Below are 27,901 nucleotides of genomic sequence, written 5' to 3' on the forward strand. Positions count from 1 at the left end.
TGCTTGGTCTTGAGTAAGGTGTATAATTATTATTAGTTATGATTATTAAATTCATGACTCTAGAAATGGATGCAGTCATAAGATAAAATCCTATTATTAACAAAAACTGTGTGTTAGAATGATGGTTAATGCAGAGGTGTTGGGAGGGATGGTGAAATACCTCATTAAAATCTGATTTATCCCCAGCCCTTGGCTTCCCAGGTGGCTCAGTGGTCAAGAATTCGCCTGCCAATGCAGGAGATGCAGGAGGTGCAAGTTCAATGCGTGGGTCAGGCAGATCCCCTGGAGGAAGAAATGGCAACCCACTCTAGTATTCTTGTCAGGAAAATCCCATGGACAGAGGAACCTGGTGGGCTAGAGTCCACGGGGTTGCAAAGACTCGGACACAACTGAGCGACTGAACAGGCAGGCACTTGGCACTGTGCCTGGCACATAGTAAGTTCTCTCAGTAAGTATTAATAACTGTTGACTAAAGCAACTGAAAGTACAACCCAGCCTTATTCATGCCACAAGACTCCCTGAAACATACACAACATCCAATACACTTTATAGGAAGGGAAACAGCTAGGTGCATGGCTCTTCAATGCTATGTTATTATAACAGATCCCTACTTCTTAAAGGCTGGGGACATTTTTCCAAATCAAGATTTTGTGCAGATTTTGTCCCCAATAATTCTCTCCCAGATTTTCTCAACTGTTCACAAATATAAATCCTAAACCCCATCTGTCAAGGCACACCTTAAATTTCATTTTTCTAAGACGCTTTCCCCATCTTAACCCCCGTTCTTTCTATTCCCACCCTCACATCACCTCAGCTACCGTATTCACTTCACTTGGACCTCACTGGACAGAATAATACGACCTGTACCAAAATACTATGTAAGAAAGGGCACTCTGTCTTGATGGTCACTGGCTTCCCTGTAAGGTCTTACATGGGGTCCCTATGTTCATATTTGAATTGCTACCCCTCCCCCCAAAAAAAGATGTTGAAGCTCGAACCCCAGGATCTCAGAATGCAACCATATTTGGAAATAGAGTTGTTACAGACATAATTAGTTAAGATGAGTTGATAATGGAGTAGAGGGGGACCCTAATCCAGTATGACTAGTGGTCTTATGAGAAGATGCCATTTGAAGACACAGAGGCACTGAGAGAACATCATGTGAGTGATACATCTAACCAGCCAAGGACCCACAAGAACAGGAGGCCTGGACCAGAAGCTAGGAGAGAGGCATGGACCAGATTCTTCCTCTTGGCCCTCAGAAGGAACCAATTCTGTTCACACTTTGACTTCAGACTTCTAACATGCAGAGCTGTAAGAAAATAAATCCCTGCTATTTTCAGGCACCTAGTTGGTGCCACTTCACTAACATTCAGGAAACTAACATCTCTCCTCATTTAAGAGGCTGTGACACTGGGGTCTCTTCACTGCTGTCCTTCTACTTTGACCAGCCCTTTCTAATCTTCTCTGTGGGTTTGCCCTCTGGTCTCAGGTCTTTAAAAGTTGGCGCTTCTCAGGGGGTGGCCCCAGGACTTGTTTTCTTACTAAATGTCCTCCTTTATATCCTCTCATCTACCCCAATTCAATTACAGTCTACCTGCTGATGGCTCCCAAATTTCTGGCTACTTACAAGTCCACTTAGATAACTCAAAGCCATGTTAAACTCAACAAATCCCAAAACTAAAGTCATGGCTCCCTCAAACCAGGCTCTTCTCATGCCAATGGATGGCAACTCTGCTCCTTCAGGCGCACGGGCCTCACACAGGATTCATTCTTGTCTATTTCCCCTCCTTCATTCTCCATATCCAAACTACCATCAGATCTATTTCTCCCCAGGGAAATTTCTCAAATCTCCCCACTTGTCCCCATTCTCCATCATCATCATTCCACTGTAGTACATTAATCCAGTGTAACAATACACTCCCTAGATTACTGCAATAGCCTGTTAACTAGTTCCAGGTCCATTCATGGTGTCCTCCAGTTTGTTCTGCAGGAGACTGAGTAATATTCATAAAGCAAATCTGACCCTTTCATCTTCATGCTCAAACACCCTCTAAGGCTTTCCATTCCATTCATCTTAGGATAAAGACCAATATCTTAAACTAAGGCTCTGCATACAATGGCCCCACCAACTCTCCCAGCTTCACCTGCCCTGCTCTTGAAGGTACTCCAGCCATGGCAGTGCTCCATTGATTCTGAGGGGACCCTTGGTCCCAGCCATCACAGGGCCAACATGCAAGCTGCTCCCTCTACCTGCTGGTGACGGTTCAGTCGCTAGCTCATGTCCGACTCTTCCGACCCCATGGACTGTAGCCCACCGAGGCTCCTCTCTCCACAGGACTTTCTAGGCAAGAATACTGGAGAGGGTTGCCATTTCCTTCTCCAGGGTCTTCCAGACCCAGGAATCAAACCTGAGTCTCTTGCATTGCAGGCGGACTCCTGCACTGCAGGCAGATTCTTCACCGAATGAGCTATAACCCGTGAACTTCCTTCACTTAGTTAATGTCTCCTCATCAGTCACTCTGGGCTCAACACACCCCACCTTCAGAAGATCGTTCCTTGACTTTGCCCAAAAGACAAAGCTGCCCCATTCCCCTCTCTCCTCACACCTTACTCATCTACAGCGTAGCACTTAAGCATAGTATATAATTATAGATCCATATGAATACTGGATTAATATGGATGGGTGTCCCCCACAAAGGCTGAAACCATGCCTTTCTTATTCCTGGTGTACTTCCAGCTCTTAGAACAGTGTCTGGCATATAACAGACACTCAAAAATATTGGCTAAATAACTTAACAAACAGTAAACAAACATGATATATGTGTTGAAAGAAGCTACTGTATTTTAATTGTCTATCATATATTAATGCAAATTCTTTCTTAATACACAGTGTTTTTTAATTTTCTAAAAGCTTCTATTCTAACATAGTGGACATACAAAAATATTGGCAATAGTTTAGGTACACTAGATTTCAAACATATTTCTTCTAATATCAGAGAAGGCAATGGCACCCCACTCCAGTACTCTTGCTTGGAAAATCCCATGGACGGAGGAGCCTGGTGGGCTGCAGTCCATGGGGTCGCTAGAAGTTGGACATGACTAAGCGACTTCACTTTCACTTTTCACTTTCATGCATTGGAGAAGGAAATGGCAACCCACTCCAGTGTTCTAATATGCTATTGTTAACACTTAGGCTGCCATAAACAATGATTAATATATGTCACTAAAAATTTCACCTCTAATTAGCTGATAACTTCTTTCGTATGCTTATTCTAATTGTCCACATATGAGTAAGTGAAAGTAACGGTTCTGTCTGTGAAATACTCTCAGTTTTGCCACCAATTTCTTTCTTCTCCAGGATTATTGATCTATTTTACATGAAAAATAAAATATGCTTAATAGAAAAATAAAGTGCTGATGTTACATTACCAAAATGAGTGACTTATCACTCCAGCCCTATTAAAACATTTTCCTCAAAATTTCCTGAGTGCATGCCTTGATGTGGTGCTGAGAAGGGACAGCAAATGCCAGCTGAAATGGCTTCCATGTAACAATCACCTGCAGCAGATGGCAACAAGTATGAATGCGTGTGAACTCCAAACTGACAAATTTCATTCTTGTTAACAGTGATGATAAAAGAGAATGTAACATATCTTTTCTAAATGATGGGGAAATGTTAGTAATTCAGATTTTACTTCATTTAGTGGGAGTCTTATATACAATTTCTAGTGATATGTGTACCCAACAGCAGCCTCAAACCTTGCCCATGACTGTACAAAGGACAACGCTAAGCAATATCCACCAAATAATCATATCTGCACATCAAATAAATTCTGTTTCTCAAACAGCTTCATGCACATTCTGAAAACCATACTATTCTTCTATAGTTTTAGCAAGAACACTGTTAGTACTGAAATGAAACTATCACAGTAGTCTCTCTCCTCCCCTTTTCAATACCTTCTTCTTTCAACCCCCTCTGCCCTCCTCTTCACCTTCCTATTTATTTCTTCTCTTAAGCAAACTCAGAATTAAAACTGCAACAGTACTGAGAATTTTCACGGATGCAAATCCTGCTTCCCACTAGCTACATCCTCCTGGGTCTTACCCTACCTGATCCTCTTATCTTTGGATTCAGTTTTGAATTTAGATGCTACTTAAAAAACAAACTACTGAAGCATTAACAGAGTCGATGCCTCCCGACTATAGCATTTGGGTATTCTGCATTGCCTTTCAACTCTGCAGGCCTGTGGCTGTTTCAGAATTGTCTCCTCAAGATTCATGCCCATGAGGTCATGCCCAGCTGACCTCTTTGGAACATGATACCATGAAGCACAGCTGTAAAAATAGAACACTCTATAAGAAGTCCTTATTCACCAATAAACACAATGTTCTTTCAATTTTAGAGAACTAACACCTTCTTATATTGTAAGTATGGGGGAAATAAATGAATGAAAGAGCCTTAGCCTACAAAAATGTTTTTTCCCACGACCAAGCGATGTAAAAACAAACTGACACATACAGGTTGCAGTAATTTTGAAAACGATGACGGCATAAGAGCAGTTTAACTGAGACAGCCTGAAGTCTCAGATTAAGTCATTCCTACCATGATTTAAAAATATATATATAAATATCTGTAGTTAACACATTCATGTGTTTCTTCAGGGTATATAATTCCTTACATATTATTTTACTTTTAAGTCATACAATTTAGATTGCTTTATCTTTAAAACATGTTCTTCTGCTTTGATTGAAATGTCTTTGTTAACTCCAAGTCACTGATCTATCCCAAATTCTACCTAGTTTAATGACATTTTCATTCATTCACACTGGATTTCTTAATTCTAGTGTATTTGCCATATTTAAAAAAAATTTAAGTCTATAAAAACACAAGCAAAAAGAACTCTCAAAAATTATAAAGTAAGTCAGCTCAACTCTTTTTTTTTCATGACGAAAGATCTAAATAAATAAAAGGAAAACTAGAAAAATAATAGTATTAAATGCACTTTGTGTGAAATATATAAACATCCTCTATCCTCTTCCTGATGACAGTGCTTTGATTCACCCATTTCAGAGCTTTATGTTTTAAGAGTTGATTCATAATTGTGCTTTAAAAAATCAAAAAGTGAATCTTTCTAGAGTCTCATCGGTGAGGTCAGGGATGCACTTTATTAGTGGCAGCTCAAATCAGGAACTGTCTACAAATATCTCCTAAGTAAATCTAGGTCCACAGTAATCTCACAATCTCACATACAGGTCTTTTTTTTCAAGTCACACTGCTCTTAATAAAACACATGTTATAATGCAGTTTATAGGATGGATAAGTTTATTACTCTTCTATTCAAAGACCCAAATTTATAAATTTCCTCTTATTTGCCTTCTATGAATAACTCCATGTTCAAACCTATTAAGTTTTAGAAAATAAAACACAATATCCATCATCTATGCGAGGACAGTAAAGGTACATTTTTAAATATTGATAATCAGATTTAGTGTAAAAAACAATACCTTGCCATACTCCTCACTCTGTTCCTTTCATATTTTAGAATGACTATTCTTAAGATTAATAACTTATCGATAAATGTATGCCAGCTCCACACTGGTCAATAATGTTAAAGAGCAAAGAATCTTGGTCCTCAGTGGAGGCAGAAATGTCTGAAGGAATTATCTATTCACAGATGAAATCACAGGAGTTAAAAAAACCCGTGCATGCTAAGTCGCTTCAGTCGTGTCCAACTCTTTGCAACCCCATGGATTCTAGCCCACCAAGGCGCCTCTGTCCGTGGGATTCACCAGGCAAGAATACTGGAGTGGGCTGCCATGCCCTCCTGCAGAAAAAAAAACCCTCTACGTGTTCTTTATTCTAGATAAAAATCAGAGACCTTTCAAATACATTTTTATATCTTTAAACATAAACTTTTAAAAAGTATTCCTATAGTAGGAGATTAAGTTTCATCCTATGAAACTATTCTGTTTACTGTAAAGACACAGGAGGCAAATTTTCTGTTGGGTCCTGCAAATGCTTTCCTTTCACACTCATTTCATCTCTAAAAGTAAGAATGATAGACCATTTTGCATAACTGCTACATAAGGTCAGAGAGCTACAGCTAAAAAGAAAGTCACAAACAAAAGAATAATGTCCCTTCTGTCACATTCTGCTACTTATTTGTCACATCATTATCTTGGTATCTCCAGAGTCCTGACTTCCAAAGCTCAGGGCACTCGGAGCTGGCCTGAGGCCAGGGGCTCACAGCACCACCACTTCCCAGGGAGTTCCAGTCTTGCACGACCCAGATAGCATGATCACGTTCTGGATTACCACCACTAACAAACTGAGACACCCCCCCCCCCACCCCGCCCACACCAAGACCCAACACCAGAAGAAGAACTCATTTGGCTATTCCCCAACTACCAAGAAACAAATTCCCAAGTACATCTTAAACTTCCAAGACTTTACCAGACAGATTATTGTTTGAAATAATGAAAGAATAAACTTCCCTTAGAAAAAAGAAACTTACCACTAACAGGAAGAAAGACTTCTTAGTCAGATTGACTAACCTAAATAAAAGTAATTATCAATCTATCCTTTTCAGTAATTCATTCATTCATTCACCCATGTATCCAGCAAACTGTGCAACGAGCCACAGTAAGGAAGCAGGAGGGGTAGTCATGATAAAGGGGTGTGTCTGAGGTTTGAATTCAGACTGTCTGCTAAACAGAAGCTCCAAAGCACACCACTTTGTGACCTTGGACAAGATACTTAATCTCTCTGTCCTTCAGTTTTATCACCTATAAAATGATGAGACTAAAAGCCCTGCCTAACTAAAAGAGATAAAGATATATAGAAATAGATTAAATTAATTAATACATAGAAAAGTGCCTAGAAAAGTGCCTGGCATTCAATATTTTTATTTTTTAGTTACCAATACGAACTAAAAACATGATTAGATTCTAAAGTTAGAACAATAAACAGGCTCTATTGCCAAGATGACAATGGAGTGGGGCCATGAACTAACTATGAGCTTGTGGTTTATCCTAATTTGAAAACATTAGAGAAAAAAAGATTGTAAAACTTCTTTTGGTAATTCAAGGATTTAATCCTCTTTAAGTCAGAAACTTCTGTGTCTAATTTAAATGTCTCCCCTACACTCACCAATACTAGGGGCTTAAATAGTCATTCACGCTACAGAGTGAATGACAGACAAAAATAAACACCAGCCATCTCGTAGTTATTAAATCACTTTTGAGTTTTTATCTTCCTTTGAGTGTCCACAGCCTTTGGTACTGACACTCTCTCTCTCTTTGAGAAAAGCCTGGCTCCTACAATGAGATTTTTCTGGTTGCTCTCCTGTGTCTCTGGTCCACATTTTCATGGCCTGGTTCAGCCTACCATGTTTTACATGGTCTCCCAATTGTCCTTTAAACTCCAGTCACACTAAACTATTTGGGATTCCCCACACTCCCCCATGCATTCTCAAACCCTCCCCATACTGTCCTAGTGACCTACTGACCCCTGGAAGAGCAGCTGAGAGAACAGTCCCTGCACCCCTGCCCCAAGGACGGCTTAGGGCTCCTTCTAGACTTTATCACCCTCTACTTCCTTCTATTTTTACATTCATTCCACAATATCCTTATTCTTAGATTATAAGTCAGTTCCCTCAGAGATCAGGATGTCTTTGAGGGTATCAATGTAAGCTTTCAGTTATTATTTGATAATATTGTAAATAACATTAAATAAACAAGGAAATAAGTAGACTTTTTAAAATTTCCTCCTGTAGACCAAGTACTTTACATATATTAATTCACTTAATCTTAGAACAACATTTGAAATCCATTTTAGGAATTATCCTTGTTGTACAGGTGAGGAAAACTGAGGCTAAGAAACATGAGGCAACTTGCCCAAAGTCATACAAATAGAAAGTCACTGAGGCAACATTCAAACCCAGACAGCCCAGCTGTGAAACCCCCACTCCTGGTCATGCTCTATACTGCCTCTTTTCCAGCCATAAATCTGATTAAGCAACAGAACCGGCTCTCAACAAAAATGATGCAATTTACATCCCTGGAGAGCTTTAAATATAGATTGTTTTTTTAAAACCAACTTGCTTCTGGAGGCAAAGGAAGGACCAGATGACCACAGCATGTTCCTCCCACTATGATGTACCTTCTTCCATTATTTTATATACTCATTCATACTCTCCAGAGAACAAAGAAACACCTTTTAATATAAATTCTGCCCAATATCTAACATACTGAGTATTATCAATAAATCAATACTCATGAATAATTGCATCATTGATAATAGGGACAAATAATTAAAAGTTAATAGCTGGGACATCTCTGGCAGTACAGTGATAGAGACTCTGCACTTCCAGTGCAGCAGGCACAGGTTGGATGCCTGGTCAGGGAACTAAGATCTTACAAGTCATGCGGTGTGGCCAAAAAATAATAATAACAATAATAAATAAAACTACACAAAGAGCTACTTTCAAAACAATAAAAAACAACAGAAAGCTGAGTTTAAAAAAACACAAATCAAAAAATAGCTGAGACTATAAAGAAAAGAATAAAATACAAAGATGATACTACCTATTATATTTCCCATTATGTGAGCTTCAATTTCCACATTCTATCAGAACTTTTACTTAGCTCAACCCCACCAGGAAGTTATACTGAACACCTTGGAGAAGAGATTTTTTTTAATATTCTAGTTGAGATACTTTATTGGATGGAATCCAGTCTGTTTTTCATTCTCTGCACCTCAGACAGACAGGGAAACTAAAATTCACCATCAAGCCAATGCTTTCAGGATTAAAATATCTAAATTTCCAAATCCTGTAGTCAAGTCACTCATTCTGTCATAAATATTTATTAAGCACCAAGATCAGCTACATAATTTGCAAAGCCCAATGCAAAACAAAAATACAAGGTTCCTTGTTCAAAAAGTAAGAATTTTAAGACAACAGAGTGTTAAACCAAGCCGGGGGCCTGGGGACTACACAGATCACACGCCTGCCTACAAAGTTGGTCCTCTGGAGCCCATAGAGTCTATGCTGGGCACCATCCTAGGTACTGAAAGTAAAGCCATGGGCTTCTAATCCACAATTCCCATTTCCAGAAAGGTTCAAACCCAACATCAAAGATCCTATTATGCAATGAATGGTCAAAGAGAAATTATGTTTAAGAGCTCAGAGAATCTTTGGATCTCAAACTGGTATGTAGCGCCTTAGCGTTAAGTGCTAATAGTGAGTGATAGTGACTCAGTTGTGTCCGACTCTTTGCAGCCCACGGACTGCTCTGTCCATGGAATTCTCCAGGCAAGAATACTGGAGTGGGTTGCCATTTCCTTTTCCATAAGGGCTAATAAAAATGGTTCAAATTCAAGTGGACTGATCTTTTGCTTCACTAAATGTCTTCATATGTAAATCAATAGTCAATAAGCATTTTAAAAAAATGATTCTCCTTAGATGGAAAAGGAAAGCTGCAAATGATTAGAACAGTAAACAAAGCACGCAGGAAGACAGTATTGCTTAAACACCATGCTTCTTTCAACGTTTTTCAACTTCCTAAATGCCTATTGTGCATCTACTCTGTGTTTTTAATTCATTGAAAGAAAATCAAATACTGTCTCATAATCGCTGAATTCAAACCACTGAACAAAAAGAGGACTCTGAAATTATGACCCAGGGACAGGAGACAGTGTCTAAAACATGAGAGGTAGCGATAGCATCTTAGTATCTTCACTGGGCACCCATGCCTTGGGCATCTGCCCTGACTGGGGCACTGCTCTAGGCCTTAAGGAAATCAGCAGGGACAAGACAAACTCTGCCCTGGCTGGTGAAACTCACTGGGAAAGACATACAGTACAAAACCAGTTATTTTAAAAATACTTTTCAAGCTATTTCAAATCATGATTCTGAGATATAATGGATCGCATTTAGTCTAGGATATTCCTCCAAGAAGCACAACCTTCTCAGCTGAGAAACATTTTATTCTTCTACCCACCCTACTCAGAATTATAGTTTTCGTTACTATACAGACACAAAATTCTTCTGCCACAAAAAAAGTAGAATGTACCCCAAGTAGATCTATTTATAACTCCTATATGAATCAAGTTGTACATCTGTATCAGAATCACAGATGACGTGTTGATTTGATGTGCTGATATTATAAAAATGCAGATTCTATGTACAGTCCATATGAATTCTTCACACAGTGGTTTTTAGAAAACAGCAGGCTAACCTCTGTGTTGTTACAGGATTTAATTAATGTGTCTAAGGTTCCGACTTAGCACCTCCAATGAGATGCTGAATAAAAACTGAGGATTATTTTTAATACAGATCTGGAGTAATTGATCCTTATATTAATAGTGCTAAATAAATGCATTCATAATACCAGTGCTGTAAATGGCCAAGCTGGGTTTTAAAGCTGTTAAATCTTATTATAAAGTAAATAAGCATGGTGAAGAGGACCCAACTATATTGTGGCCACAAAAGTTTGAGACTAATTTCCAGTTTAACAGTTGTCCTTGTTATATCAAAATTTTCTTCTGTGTAATTTTATTATTGGGGAGAGAAGGGAAAAAGAACCATATAAAAAACCCAATCTTGCATTAATGTATTGCTTTTCAGTTTTACAAGACACTTTCTCTCACACCATCTCCTTTGCCCCTTGAATCCATTTAGTCATTGAGAGTAAATTTTAATGGAGTCCACTCTCTTTGGCATAATACTGAACAGTCACAACTTCTCTGTTCTTAACTTCTAACTTTATTTCCTTTACAGAGTCATTGAGAATATCTGTACAAATATTTTTGCACATCTCACCACCAAATAAGAGAGCTATGAAAACAACTTGAATGAGATTCACATGGTAAAAAGAGAGGATATTTATGTTATATTCTGTCAAAGCAACAAGCTATCTAAAAAAGATATAATGTTGCAATCTACCGCTCTTCTTCCAAGGGTACTCAAATACTCTGCAGTTTCCTTATTGCATAAATCAGCTGAAAGCATCTCAAGGGAAATGACATTGTACCATATACACATCTAATGACCCCATGGGGACTTCTTTTACAGGAAAATATTCAGGCAACAATTATAAAAGCATAGGTCAGTCATTAGCCTTGTGAGTCAGTTTAACTTAAATATGTTAACAGTGTATGTCCCCATTTAGAGTGATTTTCTACGTTTACTATGAACTACTAAATCATATTTTCATCTGTTAAATCCTTTCTCTGTCAAGTCTTTGATATAAGAAACCTAAGCAGACCTCCCAGTGAACTCTGGCATTTTGGCTGTGGAGCCAAAAGAACAATCTTCCATTACAAAGCCTATTCATGAGTCAAGCAGAGAAGTAATCTCAATGATGACTGCCCGGCTGATATTACCCTTCTTTATCATGCTCATTAGTATATAAAATACATTAAAATTCATGTTACTAAATAACAGACTATTAATACTAAACATAGATTCTAAAGTGTAACTTGAAAGATCATTAATGCAAAGTAAAACACCTGCTATTTAAAAAGTTGGATTTGCTTGGATTCAACTTTTTAAACTGAAGAAAAACAGTGGGGGGGGAGGGGGGAGAACAAGCATCTATAATTTGAGCATTGTAAACCCAGGGACACAGTACTGTTTCCAAATTCACAAGATCGTAAGCATTTTTTCAAACAAGATTTCACTACCTACAAAACAACGATTAAAATCTTGAATACTGAGTTGTCTTGTAAGGACAGGATGCCCGTGCTTTGCACTAAACAGTCACATCTTTGCTTCCACAACAAAGTAAACAGGTGACAGTTAGAAGGAGGGTGAAAGGAGAGGTTTCCTGTAGGGCTTTGTGAAAAGAGAGTTGGTACAGTCTGTCAAGCGATGAACAAGTCGGCTCAGGCCCTCTGCAGCCAGCATTATTCAGCACTCTGCGCCGCAAGGCTTCGGGTCGGTGGGTCCACAGGGCTTCTCTGTGATGCAAGCGCCGTGATCTCCCCAAGGCCAGTGATGCCCGACCTCCCCGCCCTTCTAGCACAACGGAGTCCCCCGGCAGGCTCCTCAGAGGGAGCCTTGGCAAAAGTCAGTGTCTTCTCAGGGCGCCCCAGAAACTAGGTCTGGGCCGGCGCGGCGGGAGCACGAGCCCCACTTTTCTCTGGGCAGGAAGGGGGGAGGCTGAGAGCATTTCCTGTTGTGCAGCTGAAGCCGGCGGAGACGTCACGGCATTCACCCTCCCTCGCCTGTCAGCGACCCGGGGCCCAGGGTTCAGCCCCTTCCCGGGCGAGTGGCCCGGGGCTCCCCGGCGCGGGAAGGACCCCCGACTCCGGGGGTCGCTGCGAGGATCCGCTCTTCCGCTTGCCCGGGTCAGCCTGGCCGGCCCGGCCGCCGCTCCTACTCCGGCTTCTTCCCCGGGGTGAGGGGAAAGGCCTGGATTTCCAGGTGTCAGAGGAAGCACTTTCCTAGGGCAAGTTTCTTTGCTTAATTTTTAACGTAATTTCCCCCAAGATGACTCTTTTTCTCCCCTAGGATTATTTTTAAACAATCAAAAGTGAAAAAGCATTTCAGTCTTGTTGAGATTATGCTTTCTCCTCCTTTGCCATCTCCTGTTGGTGGACTCCTTAGCTGTCAGATATAAGAGGAAAAAGGCCATTTCTCTCCAGCATAGCTCCAGTGAGGACAAAGGGGGCAAGAAGACACTCCTTAGACGTTTCTAAAAGCCTATTCTATACATTTTCATTATTAAAACACCCACTGCACAACATTAAAGTCATTTTACTTATTTGGTCCTAATTTAACATATCTCAAATGTCTAATATTTTAAAAACTCAGAGTCTCTTAAGAATCAGTCTTGTACATATACAGTTTGATGGCACTGGATTTTGGCCAGAATGTTTTAAAATTTAAATTACCCATTCATATAAAAATAACGGTGATTTTTTAAAAGTTTCCTTTATTTTAAATTTCCAGCCTTCCATTTAGTTAAGAAACCATAAACCAGACTATAACCATGTGTAATTCTAGAGAAGCAGTGGCTTAAGGTTAATAAAGGTTAAAAATGAGACCATAATGTACTGTATAATCATTTTTTAAATAAAAACTAAATGAGCTTAAGAAATTATAGATTCTATTCTTCTCCTGGTGAATCAAAGTTCCAGATGTCACATTGTGCTGCTGTCTCTAACACTGAACTAAGCAGTGGCTCACAAAAAGACGTGAAATTTACATATTTAGGGCTTTACATGGACTTTGGTTGACTGTGACATGTCAACATAGGTTCGTTGATTGTAACAAATGTACCACTCTATGCAAGATTTTAACAGTGGAAGAGGCTTACTAGGGGTGGGGGTGGGAGGTGGGGAGGGGGAAGAGGTAGGTAGAAGCCAAGGGGATATGTGGACATCTCTCTTCCAGTCAATTTTGATGTGAACATAAAAGTGCTCTTAAAAAATAAAGTCTGCTTTTAACTCTAGATTGCTAAAAGAATCATGATATTTAAAATGTGCAGGGCATTGTAACCTATGGATTCACAAGTAAATGCACCTGAAGAATTATAAAGAAATCATCATCTTGAAGCTTTGAAGAAGTTCATCATTCAGGTCTACCTCTCCTTGATAAAGAAGTTACTTTGGGGTGTGGTGGCGGGGTAGCACTGTGTAGCTTGCTCCAGGATCTTAGTTCTCAGATCACAAACTGAACCTGAGCCCAAGGCACTGAGAGCCCGGAGTCTAACCACTGCATGCCAGGTGAACTCCCAGAAGTTACATTTTTTTTTTAATTTACTAATTTTTTAATTTTTTTCTTTTTTTTACATTTTAAACATATATAAAAGACTTCACAATCGGGTAAATACTTCTTGTCCTCTCCCAGCATTTACTACCTAAGGGCAGTATTTAAGGTAACCTTGGCTTCCACTCCAAGTGATCCAAAGCCCCTGAGAACCTCTGTTGTTTTATTTTCTAAACTTCTGAATAACACAATGGGATATTTTATCATGTAATAACATGAAACTAGCATAGTTTGTTAAGGTTAACATTTGTGCTCAGTCCTATCTGACTAGCCCGCCAGGCTCCTCTGTCCATGGGATTTTCCAGGCAAGAATACTGGAGTGGCTACTACTTCTTCCTCCAGGAGAAATTCCTGACCCAGGCATCAAACCCACATCTCTCAAGTCTCCCGAGTTGACAGGTGGATTCTTTATCACTGAACCACCTGGGAAGTCAGGCGTTATTAACATTTACTTCACATATATCCTTGTCCCCATCTTATCAAGAAATCAGCTCAGAAAACAGAGGACTAACATACATGTGTGAACCTCAAATGGACTCCTTCCAATCTGTTTGAAAAAAAAATAGCACCCTTCCCATCCCATACTCCTAACTCCAGACTAAAACAACCCCTTCTGTACTACATAGGATGCTCTGGGCTAGCTTAGTAGCCACACCTCTGCAGTACAAGTGCTGGGAAGGTCCTGGGAAATAATCCCGTCCTATCGCTTTATTCATTTAGTCTGAACACAGCAACTTTTAAACAACTTCCCTGGGCTTCCCAAGTTCTGTCAAAGGATTCTTGATCGTAAAAGTGATTCCGAATGTGTTCAATTCTAGGAAATGCTGCTGTGATTGTCTGTCTCCTGGGTGATTCTTGTGTTTTTGATTAGAACATACTTTTACTTATTCCTTCAAATCATCTGTCAGTGGTATATAATTAACACTCCACAAGCTGCAAATGACTGCCCAAATACTGTCTAAGCTTACTGAAGATTTTATTCAAAGTTCATGCTCTCTGGTTTATATTTAATTGCTGATGATGGCACTTGGAGAGAACAAAAGAAGGACGACTAAAAACTATTCTGTTTTATAATCCTAATTACAGAATAAAGGGAATCAGTACTACTGTAAATTAATATATATGCAGAGTACATCATGAGAAATGCTGGGCTGAAGGAAGCACAAGCTGGAATCAAGATTGCCAGGAGAAATATCAATAACCTCAGATATGCAGATGACACTACCCTTATGGCAGAAAATGAAGAGGAACTAAAGATCCTCTTGATGAAAGTGAAAGAGGAGAGTGAAAAAGTTGGCTTAAAGTTCAACATTCAGAAAACTAAGATCATGGCATCTGGTCCCGTCACTTCACGGCAAATAGATGGGGAAACAGTGGAAACAGTGTCAGACTTTACTTTTTTGTGCTCCAAAATCACTGCAGATGGTGATTGCAGCCATGAAATTAAAAGACGCTTACTCCTTGGAAGGAAAGTTAGGACCAACCTAGACAGCATATTCAAAAGCAGAGATATTACTTTGCCAACAAAGGTCCGTCTAGTCAAGGCTATGGTTTTTCCTGTGGTCATGTATGGATGTGAGAGTCGGACTGTGAAGAAAGCTGAGCACCGAAGAATTGATGCTTTTGAACTGTGGTGTTGGGGAAGACTCTTGAGAGCCCCTTGGATTGCAAGGAGATCCAACCAGCCCATCCTAAAGGAGATCAGTCCTGGATGTTCATTGGAAGGACTGATGCTGAAGCTGAAAGTCCAATACTTTGGCCACCTCACGCGAAGAGTTGACTCATTGGAAAAGACTCTGATGTTGGGAGGGATTGGGGGCAGGAGGAGAAGGGGACGACAGAGGATGAGATGGCTGGATGGCATCACGGACTGGATGGACATGAGTTTGAGTGAACTCTGGGAGTTGGTGATGGACAGGGAGGCCTGGCGTGCTGTGATTCATGGGCTTGCAAAGAGTCGGACACTACTGAGCGACTGAACTGAACTGAACTGACAATATGAAGACCAGTATGAGAGCAGAAACATAAGTCAACTTGTGAATAAACATAATTGAAAATATAAATCATCATAATAAACTATGAATTCTTCAGGTTCCTGGTGCTATATTCAAATGCATCTCTTTTATATTATGAAAGAGAACAAGTAAACTATGAGGATGAAAGGATGTTTTGCAGGATAGCCTATTTTAGACTTTCTCTTTAACAAGTGCTGGAAAAAAATTTAAATGCTCCAATTTTGTGCTTTGAAGCATGTTATGAGAGTGCATGATTCCAACTTAATAAAACGTATTATCACTTCATTCAATAGAAAGAATAGAGACTTGAATTTCCCCAAGTTATTCTTTTAAAGACTCATTATTTCATTCAGGATTGGTTTCCCTTAGACGCTCAGTGACAATATGAGAATCGTAGTGAGTTACAGCAGTAATTATCTGGGTCTCCATGTTTCTGAGATCCCAATTCACTACCACAAGAGGCTCCGCATTCTCTTAGACTCTGACTAGTCTTTGATGTAACTTGACTGTGAGAGACTGGTGTGCCTCACAAGCTGGCATCTCTAAAAATACTCAAGCCTCCTAAGTTTGTATTCTTCTCTCATAATATCCAATATTGAGTCTTTCTTCTGAAATGAGCATCTGTAAGTCATTTGCTGTGTTTCCAGAAAACCGGCTCCTAAGAAATGCCGTGACCAGATCATCAGGACACTCTTCCTTCTCTGGTCATGTCCTATTTCATGACACACTGTTGGGCTGCATGGTTCCTCCAAAGCCAGAACTTCCCGGGGTCACAGTCCAGCTCAGAATGAAGCATCTTAAGTATAGTCCAATAGGGATGACAGGCAGCTCACCGAGTGAATGGGAAACTACAGAAATAAATGGAGAACTGCATTTACACACACACACATACACACGTGCAAGTATGAATAAACTTTTCATGAAAAAACCTACCTACTTCCATGCTTCACATTCTGGTTCCAGTCAAACCATTTTTCTATTTCCACTTTTCCAAGTCCCATGATTTATTTTTCTTACAAACCACTTCCCAAATTATAAACTTCTTTTTATCAAATGGTCCTCACCACAAATGATGAGTGTCTTGATCTCTCGGAGGCTGGATCACCATACAAAGGGCAACTGCACCCGTCACTGAGGCAGGCCCTGACCTCCAGGTGCTTCATTCTCTCTAGACCAGCGGTCCCTAAAACTTTGGCCCCAGGGCTGGATGGTTTTAGGATGACTCAAGTGCGTTACATGTATTGTGCACTTTATTTCTATTATTATTCCCTGGGGCCTCCCTGGTGACTCAGACAGTAAAAAACCTGCCTGCAATGCAGGAGACAGGGGTTTGATCCCTGGGTCAGGAATATCCCCTGGAGAAGGAAATGGCAACCCACTCCAGTATTCTTGCTTAGAAAGCTCCATGGACAGAGGAGCCTTGCAGGCTACAGTCCATGGGGTCGAAAAGAGTCGGACACTACTTAGCAACTAACACACACATTTCTATTATTATTACATCAGCTCCACCTCTGATCATCAGGCATTAGATCCCAGACCTTAGAGCATTAGGGACCCCTGCTCTAGACGACCACAAGAGGAAGCACTGTCCCCCCTCATACCCTTCAGGCTCTGGGTAAAAGTCAGTGTCTTCTTCCAATGGAAACATATTTATGTATAGCATTCAAGTGCTTAAGAACACCCCCTCCTTTTCCACCCTCTGTCTATATTTAATATTCCAGAATTGGCCCTCAATAAAGTCTAAATAATAGCAAGTGCCCCCATGGCCTACCATCAAGCGTTTTATTGAGACATCAGCGTTCCCACATGCACTAAAGTGAGATTAAAAATTAATGAACTGCACAAATTATTTTATTACGATACGGTATTTTTTATTCTCTCCTAGTTCTTCACAATGTCCTGTGTACTTCTCCAGAGACTAAAAGTGCGCTTAGAGTTAAATCTAAAATAGGCTACTTTCCACAGTGGTTATAACCAGGGTTGCAAGGTCAAAGTGCCCACTGAGGAAATGATAGCCTTTGTTTTGGTAACTTATTAACTTTCAGTTATTGTCTTATACATCGCTTCTGCATAAAGGGCCTCTTGTGCTGTGAAATATGCCCACCATCTAGGTACCTATCTTCTCTCCTATTTATTAGGTGGATTAATAAGCAATCATGCAGGCAAATTAAAAGAAGAGAGTTTTCTCACGGACACTAAAGACCTTCCAGACCTAAAGTAAGAATATTTTTCCAAATTGTGATTAAGATGCAACAGAACTCATTCAGTTGCTATCTAAATAACATTCTTACAAGTAAGACACCTGCATGGAAGTATCTCCCAACATTTTATATCCCCACTTTTAACTAACAATACATAAGTTGAAGGAAAAAAATTTTTTTATGTTAAAGTGGTCTCCATTTGTGCTAAACTTAGTGTATGGCATGTCATTTCTATGGCCAAAAAGTGGGAAGTAGAAAAGTTTTGAATAACTGGCACAGGTGTGAATAACAGTGCGTCCACTAGCAATATATTTGCTTTACTTTTATGATTAAAGTCATTATCCTCGAGATTTCTGGGTTCCTGGGACAAAGACAGCAATAATAATATGCTAATTCAAAGTCAATATACCTCCTATGCAAAATACACACACTTCACACTAATTATAAATGCAACAGGATTTTCTGCATAGAAGTTTTCACAGACACGCCTTTCAACTCTTTCATCTAACTGTGTTTGCATGGAAATGCCCAGACCAGGGACCAAAGTCTCCACGTGTTACAGACGTGTACCCTCCTCTCTCTAGTGTTTTAGGTTCACAATCTTTATGCTGAAATACAAATCCTCACAAGATGTATCCCAACCTTTCTAACTTTTTCACTAACATTCGATTCATATGCATTTTGTGCTCTCCTCAAATCAGATGCTTCTCTGAAAGCACCTTGACACTTTTCAGGTTGTGTGCTAAGTCGCTTCAGTCATGTCCAACTCTTTGCTAATCTATGGACTGTAGCCTGCCACTCTCCTCTGTCCATGGGATTCTCCAGGCAAGAATACTGGAGTGGATTGCCATGCCCTCCTTCAGGGTATCTTCATGACCCAGGGACTGAACCCATGTCTCTTATGTCTCCTACATTGGCAGGTGGGTTCTTTACCACTAACACCACCTGGGAAGCCCCCTCTTCAGATTGGCACCTATTAAAATCAAGGCCCACCTAAAGCACCTCATTCTCATAGGAAACTCTCTCGATATCCCCACCCAAGGGTGATGTTGCACCTTAATATTTCATATATTCCTGACTTGTGATCTTAACCTGCTTTTTTAATTTTTTGTGATAAATATTTTATTTTTAACATTATTTTATTTTTTATTGGACTATAGTTGCTCCACAATGTTGTGTTAGCTTCTGCTATACCGAAAAGTGAATCAGCTATACATAAACACCCTCTTTTTTGGATTTTCCTCCCACTTAGGTCACCAGAGAGCACTGAGTCGAGTTCCCTGTACTTACAGCAGGTTCTTAGTTATCTCTTTTATACATAGTAGTGTATCTATGTCAATCCCAATCTTCCAATCCATTCCACCTCCCCTTCCCCCCTTGGTATCCATATGTTTGTCCTCTTGTCTGTGTCTCTATTTCTGTTTTGCAAATAAGTTCATCTATACCGTTTTCCTCGGAGAAGGCAATGGCATCCCACTCCAGTACTCTTGCCTGGAAAATCCCATGGACGGAGGAGCCTGGTAGGCTGAAGTCCATGGGGTCGCTAAGGGTCGGACACGACTGAGCGACTTCACTTTCACTTTTCACTTTCATGCATTGGAGAAGGAACTGGCAACCCACTCCAGTGTTCTTGCCTGGAGAATCCCAGGGACGGGGGAGCCTGGTGGGCTGCCGTCTATGAGGTCGCACAGAGTCGGACACGACTGAAGTGACTTAGCAGCAGCACCAGCAGCATACCATTTTTCTAAATTCCATATATATGCACAACCTGTTTCTTTTAATTATAGCTTCCTTTGCATAGTTCTTTTCCTTAATATAGTAAACTACAAAAGTTTTGATGATGCCTCACAAGGGCAGAAGAAAACTTTCGGCAGTAAGGACTATGTTCACTCTCTTCACTGTCGTGACAGTCCCACAGTGTAAACAGTTTGAAATCATGCCCCATAGGGTTAATAGAACTGGTGACTAGCAGAAGAAAGTCTTGAGCTTGTCTTAAAGAACAGCAGGTAAAGGATCTGCTTGTTAAAAACTCCTCTACTTCTAACCTGCCTTCACTGACCGAGCTCACCTTAATTATTATTTTTAATTTATTTCACTTAAAAAAAGTTTTGATGAGAATAGTCCGTCTTCTTTATATTTTATATACTATTTATACTTTATTTCATATTCCCATACATTTTACACATACGAGGATCTCCATAATCATCTATGTTAAAATAGATTTGTATTATATTATTGGACATTCCAGCTCTCTTCCAGTTGTAAGCCTCAAAAAGCATGTCTAGACCTTGTCTGTAAAATGCTTCTAAACCAGCTGGCAAGAGGATATATTCTGAAGAGTAACTGGAGGTAAGTAATTTTTTTGAGGATTCATAAAAAAATAATAGCCTGAAGTAGATTTCAGACACGAACAGCCTGATCCCTAAAGAAATTAATAAAATAAAAAATGAAAACTACATAATAAGAGGTCTAATTGAAGGAACCAGGGATATTTAGCCTGGAGAAAAGAATACTTAGGGTGAACATGATCGCTATCTTTAAATAATGATATGATTGTCATGCAAGTCGATGAGCAAACTTGCTCTGGACAGCGGCAGAAGGCTCAATTGATGAACTGAAGTGTCCAAGAGTGGACAGGCCTCCCTGAGAAAGGAAGAGTTGTGTGTGTAAAGTGAATGCAGGCAGTCCTTGGTGATTTGTCCTGAGTGATTGCTCCTCACTCAGTTGGGGATTAAATGACGCCTCCAGTGGTTTTCTCTAAGCCTGAAATTCAGCGAAAAACTTCACACTGCAAAGTGTTCTGTCATCCCTGGACAAATCAATACATCAGACCCTACCCTTAAGGATAATCAGCATAATTCAAATTAAGACACTTTAAAGGATGCCCTAAAAAAGTCATCACTGCAGTGTTCCACATTGTATCAGAGTGACAGGAAGAGGCAAAATTACCCACAAAATGCTAAACTAGTACTGGAGGCGCAGCTTGTTCACACCCAAGATCTGACCTGTCTGGAAACTAGCACTAGGAGAGGTTCCTTTGAACAAGGAAGCAGGCCATCTGCAAATTCCAAAAGAGTCTCAGAAATCCATTTCCCCACGCCTAACCCTCTCACTGCCTCACTTTTCAGAAACACTTACATGCCAGACATAAGAACAGTAGTTTGATTTACACAACAGTGTGGCATATTGTAAAAATCTTTTATGAAACATAAACCAAAACCAGTTGGCTTAAAGGAGATGTCAACCATTAAATATATTGTTAGACACTGTTTGCTTTTGTAAGAAGGGTTAAAATAATCACAGCAAGCTTCAAAGCCAGGAAAACTTGTTATTAATTTCAAAATGTCTTCTCTTTGCTTCTCATTGCTCCCATTCTACATAAGGAAAAGGAAGAATATAGGAAAAGAAAGACAAATTATCAGGATAATGTCCTCACAATCTAAGCTCCTGGGATTACTAGCTAGAATGTACAATTCTTCCAAATCTGTTACTAATATTTAGGATAACTATTCTCAGACGACATTAGGTTTGACATTAGTAAATTCTCACCAAACATGGACAAAAATCATTAGCATAACTATTCTCAGACGACATTAGGTTTGACATTAGTAAATTCTCACCAAACATGGACAAAAATCAACTGATGACTGAACGAATTTGAGTTTATCCATTAAAAATCTAACCTCCACATAGTATCCAGTTTTTTGCTACATTCTATACTGCCGGGTGATTTATTTTTAAAGGTCATTTTGAGTACTCTCAGCCACTTGGCCCATTTTAAAAGCTACACTTGATTAAATTTGGGCAACAAGTTCATCGCAATATCACTGAGGTCATCTGAAGAAGTAAACAGACTATAAATTCAAAAACAAATGAATTTGGATTCCTTTTTCTTTTGCTTGACATGGGTATAACTATCTCGAAATTTTGGTACACATGTTCATCTGTGACCCGTCCAAAATTTAGATGCATTAGGGATATGACGCTAAGCTGTGGAGCTGCTGACCATTATCTTTCTGAAAACAATTACATATGCCTGTAATAAATTGCATCAATAGCAGTCAATTATCTCAAGAACACTCTACTAACCCTTGTCACAAATGTATTGCTGTGCATCAGATTTTTTTCCCCCAACAATTGAATTATTCTCGAAACTTAGTATTGCTTCACATCCTAAAAATAGCCACTCCAGTTCTCTTGTGTTACCCTGCTCTGTTCCCAGGAGGTAGGGCAGTGCTATAAACAACGCTTCATTTTTTACAGATGAAGAAACAATGAAATGTAACGGAGGTACAGCCACTTGGCCTGAATCATTTTGAAAATCAATAATGAGGCAAGCAATGAACTAGTGGGCTCAGGATTTACCGTCAGCCCTCCTGGTGTCCTCTGCAACCCTGGTGTGAGCTCTAATGAGCACATCCTCACAAAATGGGCACAAAAGAAATGTGAAATCCTCATTTTTACCCCCCAGATCTCTATCTCTCCCAACACAACCTTGACATATGGCAAATACATTGAATGACAAGAAAATTAATTGAATGTTTCCAACCCTGGATTCTTTTTTCCCTCGCTTAGAGAAATGGGGATTGTTCGAAATGGAAGCATCAGGAGAAAAAATAATAATAATAAAGCCTGATAACTGTTCCATGGATAAAAAAGAAGCTGAACTTCCCATGACCTGTCCATCAAGTGCTGGGGCCAGCCATTAGGACTGTCCCATGGGGCGCCCCTGAGTTGCAAAGACAGATTTCCTCACTCGCTTCAAGTGAAAAGAAAAGACTCACCCCCAGCTTCTTCATTTTTCTCTGCCTGCATAGGGCAAGGGTCTTCAGTGGAGAAAAGGCGCATCCTCCCTCTTTTCTGCCTAATTCATCCAAGCAGGCCCACCAAGAAACAAGTCTTTCTCAAGCCCCACCGCCCTGAGCCATGACCACCCCCATACAACTTTCCTCCTAAGAGCACCCTAACAAAATATGGCCGAAGAAAACTGTTCTGCAGAGAGGAATCCGGGTTCGACACTAAACTTCTCTATCCAACCGCAGGAAAAAAACTTCCTCAAGATGACTCCATCTGTTCCCTTGCTATAAAAATAAGCGGGAAGTGCAGAACCCGAGGAGAGGCTGACTATGGCTGCAAGAAGTGTCCGTGACTGCTGCATGGAGAAGTGAGGGAGCTGTTTCCTGGAGGACTTAAAAAAAAAAAAAACTGAAGAAACAGTTAAGGGTGAGCAGATTGATGTGCCTGTGGGAGCAAGATTTCATCCCTCATGTGGTTCTGATGACGCCTTTGCTTACAGTGGGTCAAAGGTCTGTTCTCACCAGGTAAACAGTAAGCGTCTTGAGAATTAGGACTTCAAAAGCATTTACCAGATCTCTACTGTGCACCTACTGCACACCACGCCTTGTGTCTACCACACTTTTGTGAAAGCGGAAACCATCCTCACCCATTAGAAATTTTATAAGAAAAATCACGTTAAAAATGAAAAATTCATTTAAACAAGATTTAAAATACATTTTAAAAATTAATTTAAACAAAATAAAAACAAAATTAAAAATCCAAATATTATTTGTGGTAATCACTTTAACAAACTGATCAATGTGTTTTACAATAGTTATGTGTCACTTGTAAACCATTTTTTCCTCCGTCCCATTTAAAAAAAAAAAAAATAGCCAGGACATGATTCTATAAGTATGAAGGGTTGTAATGCTAAAGAGGAATTTTTTAAAAAGCTAGTGTTAAAATCTTTAGTTATATACAAACAGTACTTCTTTAAAAACTACCTTACTGCGAAAAATATTTCAAGCAGCTACCTTACTAGGTATTTGTATTACCAGAAATACAAATACATATGTATGTGTGTGTGTGTGAAAAGTGAAAGTGAAAGTCCCTCAGTCGTGTCCGAATCTTTGTGACCCCATGGACTATATATAGTCCATGGAATTCTCCAGGCCAGAATACTGGACTGGGTAGCCTTTCCCTTCTCTGGGGGATCATCCCAACCCAGGGATTGAACCCAGGTCTCCCACCTTGCAGGTGGATTCTTTACCAGCTGAACCCACAAAGAAAGCCCAAGAATATCGGAGTGGGTAGTCTACCCCTTCTCCAGCGGATCTTCCCGACCCAGGAACTGAACCAGGGTCTCCTGCATTGCAGGCAGATTCTTTACCAACTGAGCCATATATATATATATATATATAATGGGATGTTTTCGTTACTGATTTAGTAAGATTTTACAATGTTTCTTTAACTGTTATTTGGGTGGAGTGACTCAATATAAAAGCAGAGATTCCTAAAAACACTAGAAAGTAGTACAATGGCTGAATACACCATAAAAAGTTTCTAAATTAGTCCACTAGAATATAAACACCATGAGGACAGGAATTTTTTTTTTCTTTTTACTATTTTGTTCACTGATGAATCCCCAGTGTATAGTACAGCACTTTTTCCAGAGTAGGTGCCTAATAAATTTTTGTTGAATTAATAAGTGTTTGTTTAAAAGTCAGCAGTCTCATAAACACTTTAGCTGGTCTCCTAAGAAAGCCCAAGGCCCCAGGAGTAAACACTGGTTCTCTGGCTCTTGCAATTTACGGAGAAGTTCAAGTTGGGTAATTCTGGCCCCAAAGGCTATTTTTAGATCAAAAACTCAAGAAGGATGATACACAGAGAACCACATAATTTACTTCACTTCACTAGTGTAGCACTGGCTGAGTTAAAGGAGAAATATCCCAAATTTTAATTGCTATTTCCATTTGCTAATTATGAAGAAACAAGTGTCTTCTGACATCACTTCTTAAACCATTTCAATCAAAGTCTAAGAATTTTATTGTCTTTTCTTTTGATCTAACCCCTTCTTTGGAGAAGGAAATGGCAACCCACTCCAGTATTCTTGCCTGCAAAATCCCATGGATGGAGGAGTCCGGGAGGCTACAGTTCATGGGGTCGCAGAGTCAGATGAGCAACTAACACATAACCCCTTCTTAACAATAATCTTGCCTGCGTGTGTGCATGCTCAGTCACTAATTTGTGTCTGACTCTTTGAGACCCCGTGGACTGTAGCCCCCATAGGTTTCCTCTGTTCATGGGATTATTCAGGTAAGAATACTGGAATGGGTTGCCATTTCCTCCTCTAGGGAATCTTCCCAAACCAGGGATCAAACCTGTGTCTCCTGCATTAGCAGGAGGATTCTTTACCACTGAGCCACCTGGAAAGCCCCAATCATAGCTACGAGGTATCAAGTGTTTACTGTGTATTGTGGAGAAGGGGATGGCAATCGGCTCCAATATTCTTGCCTGGGGAATTCCATAGACAGAGGAGCCTGGTGGGCTATAGTCCATGGGGTCACAAAGAGTTGGACACAACTGAGCGACTAACACTTTCACTTTCATTGATACCAGTGTCCACATTCTCATAAAAATTTCACAATGACCCTTAAACAGAGATTACCATTCTCATTTTGTAATTGCAAAGAGATTAGCTGGCCTTCCTAAATTCCCCGAGCTGGTCGTGGAACTGGAATTCACCCAGGTCTGAAGTGAAGTGAAGTGAAAGTCGCTCGATCGTGTCCGACTCTTTGAGACCCCATGGACTATAAAGTCCATGGAATTCTCCAGAACACTGTAGAGCGGAGCTTTTCCCTTCTCCAGGGGATGGTCCCAGCCCAGGGATTGAACTCAGGTCTCCCACATTGCAAGTGGATTCTTTACCGGCTGAGCCACAAGGATAGCTGCCCTCAAACCAGTTCTTAACCCCTAGGCTACCTGGGTATCCCACTGGCAGATGTGCATAAACTACTGGGGAGAACAATGCAATAAAGAGACAAAATGGTTGATGATTTCTTTAAATTTTTGAAATAATTTTGATGTGCAAACACTACCTTATGTGGTGTGGAATGGTGAAAAGACCACAGGTTGCTGGAGCCAAACGGCCCTGAGTTCAGATCCAGCTTCACCAACTATCAGAGCATCCTTGCAAAACCACTTACCCTTTCTGAGTCTCGGTTTCGTTAAGTGTAACCATGAGGAGTGTGCCTGCACTGAAGCCTGCACAGAGTAAGTGTTCTTAAAAACCTAAATTCCCTTCCTTCTAACGGATTTGCTAAATTGGCACCGGGCTGATTTTTTTAAGTGTTTGGTTCATCCTTGTAATACCATAATTACAGAATATAATGACACTGCATTCTCTATAACTACAAAGAATTTATAAACTGATAAAATATGAGTTGGAAGAGCCTTTAGAAGCCATCTGTTCCCATCTTTTCCATTTCCAAATCAAGTCCAGAGTTTAAAATGACCCATTTCCAAGTTTTTACAGAAAGTTAATTGCAAAGACACAACTAGACTTTAAGTCCTCTGCCCCAGCTCCCACTAACCCCCCAGTTTTTGCCTCACATTACACAGGCATGGCAATGCATGCAATTTTCAGACAATTAAGCAGTATAAAATAACCTCAGTTTAATTGCATCCAATTAACAAACCAAATTAGTGTTTCATATGTACACTATTAAACTAGTTGTCTGGCTTCCAAAAGAAATGAAACACTGTTTCAAATGAATCTAGCATTTTAGTGAACAAAGCTACTTACAATTTAAATTACCTTTCCTATAATCTTCTTTATATGGAATTAGACCTAATCTCCATTTTAAAAGAAATACTCTCTGCAACTATCAGGATGAGAATTACTACACTGCATTCTAAGTATCAAATTTTCCTTCTCACTGTACACATATGATTTTCTAAGATTAGTGTGTTTGTGCACTTGCATGTCCATACACATATGCATGCCTACAGATCCCCAAGCAAATACAAATGAGGGTGTGTCTACATTTACTTATTGCCTAGTTTCAAAAGTCCCATCTTTCTGTTGAGCTTCTGAAATGCAGTGAATCTGCCATAGTGCAAATAATAAGTTTCAGAGACCTCCTGCTTTCTTTATCAGAGAAAATAAAACCACCAAATAAATCTGTCAAAGGGAAGAAAAAAAAAAAACCACTGCTTTTCAAGCACACTGCACTAGGCTACCTGTCCAGTATTGCTGTGAATTAGGTATAAAAGTTATCAATGAAAAAGCAGTATTTTAGGGTTTCCCTGGTGACTCAGTGGCAAGGAGTCTTCCTGCCAATGCAGGAGACACGGGTTTGATCCCTGGTCCAGGAAGATCCCACATGCTGCAGAGCACCTAAGCCCATGTGCCATGTGCTACAATTACTGAGCTTGTGTTCTAGAGCCCAGGAGCCGCAACTACTGAGCCCTCCCACCCAAGAGCAACAAGAGAAGCCATCTCAATGAGAAACCCACACACCATAACTAGAAAGTAGCCCCTACTCACAACTAGTGAAAGATCTATGCAGCAAAGAAGACCCAGTACAGCCAAAAAATAAATAAATAAAATTTAAAAGCAGTATTCTAACGAACCATGAAATGAATCATCTATTCATTTCTTAAATACTTATACCTAAAAACATAAATACCTTGTAATTCTCAGTATAACCATTTTCATAAGTTGGTCAACTTTAACTATTAGTATTTATGAGTATTTTCTGGAGCAAAAAGTTCTACAGAGGTTAAAATAATAATGCAGTGCTGTATTTAAAATGTAGTTCAAACTGACAATCTGTCATACCTATTGGGCCATTTTTATCAAAATATTTTAATCACTCTTGTTACTATTTTACAAGGTGCTTTTAAGATGTCCATTAACAAGATGACAGAATCATATTGTTAGGCAGTAGTGTCGATCTTTGTTACTTCTCTTTGGAGCATTACAACAGTTTTACTGCTTCTCAGCTACCAAGATATCCATCCCATATACCCTTATCATCTTTCTAAAACATACACATCATAGTATCACTCCTCTGCTCAAAAACCTAAGTGAAATCCAGCTCAGAAGGGCTGTAGAGCCCCACAGATC

General features: G+C 39.8%; 1 protein-coding gene across 12 annotated transcripts in view; it reads right to left on the reverse strand.

Moving 5' to 3' along the window:
* The window catches only part of HIVEP2 (HIVEP zinc finger 2), a 218,602-nt gene that overhangs the window by 182,842 nt on the left and 7,859 nt on the right, over positions 1–27,901 (reverse strand). The window contains exon 2 of one of the 12 annotated variants that reach the window (XM_055535791.1): positions 6,519–16,641. The exons of the other annotated variants lie outside the window; for them this stretch is intronic. The gene's annotated coding sequence lies outside the window, so the exon portion shown is untranslated. The remainder of the gene's footprint in view (positions 1–6,518; positions 16,642–27,901) is intronic. 12 annotated transcript variants of the gene reach the window in all.

The sequence above is a fragment of the Bubalus kerabau genome, chromosome 9 (genome assembly GCF_029407905.1).
Source record: "Bubalus kerabau isolate K-KA32 ecotype Philippines breed swamp buffalo chromosome 9, PCC_UOA_SB_1v2, whole genome shotgun sequence".
NCBI classification, from domain to species: domain Eukaryota; kingdom Metazoa; phylum Chordata; class Mammalia; order Artiodactyla; family Bovidae; genus Bubalus; species Bubalus kerabau.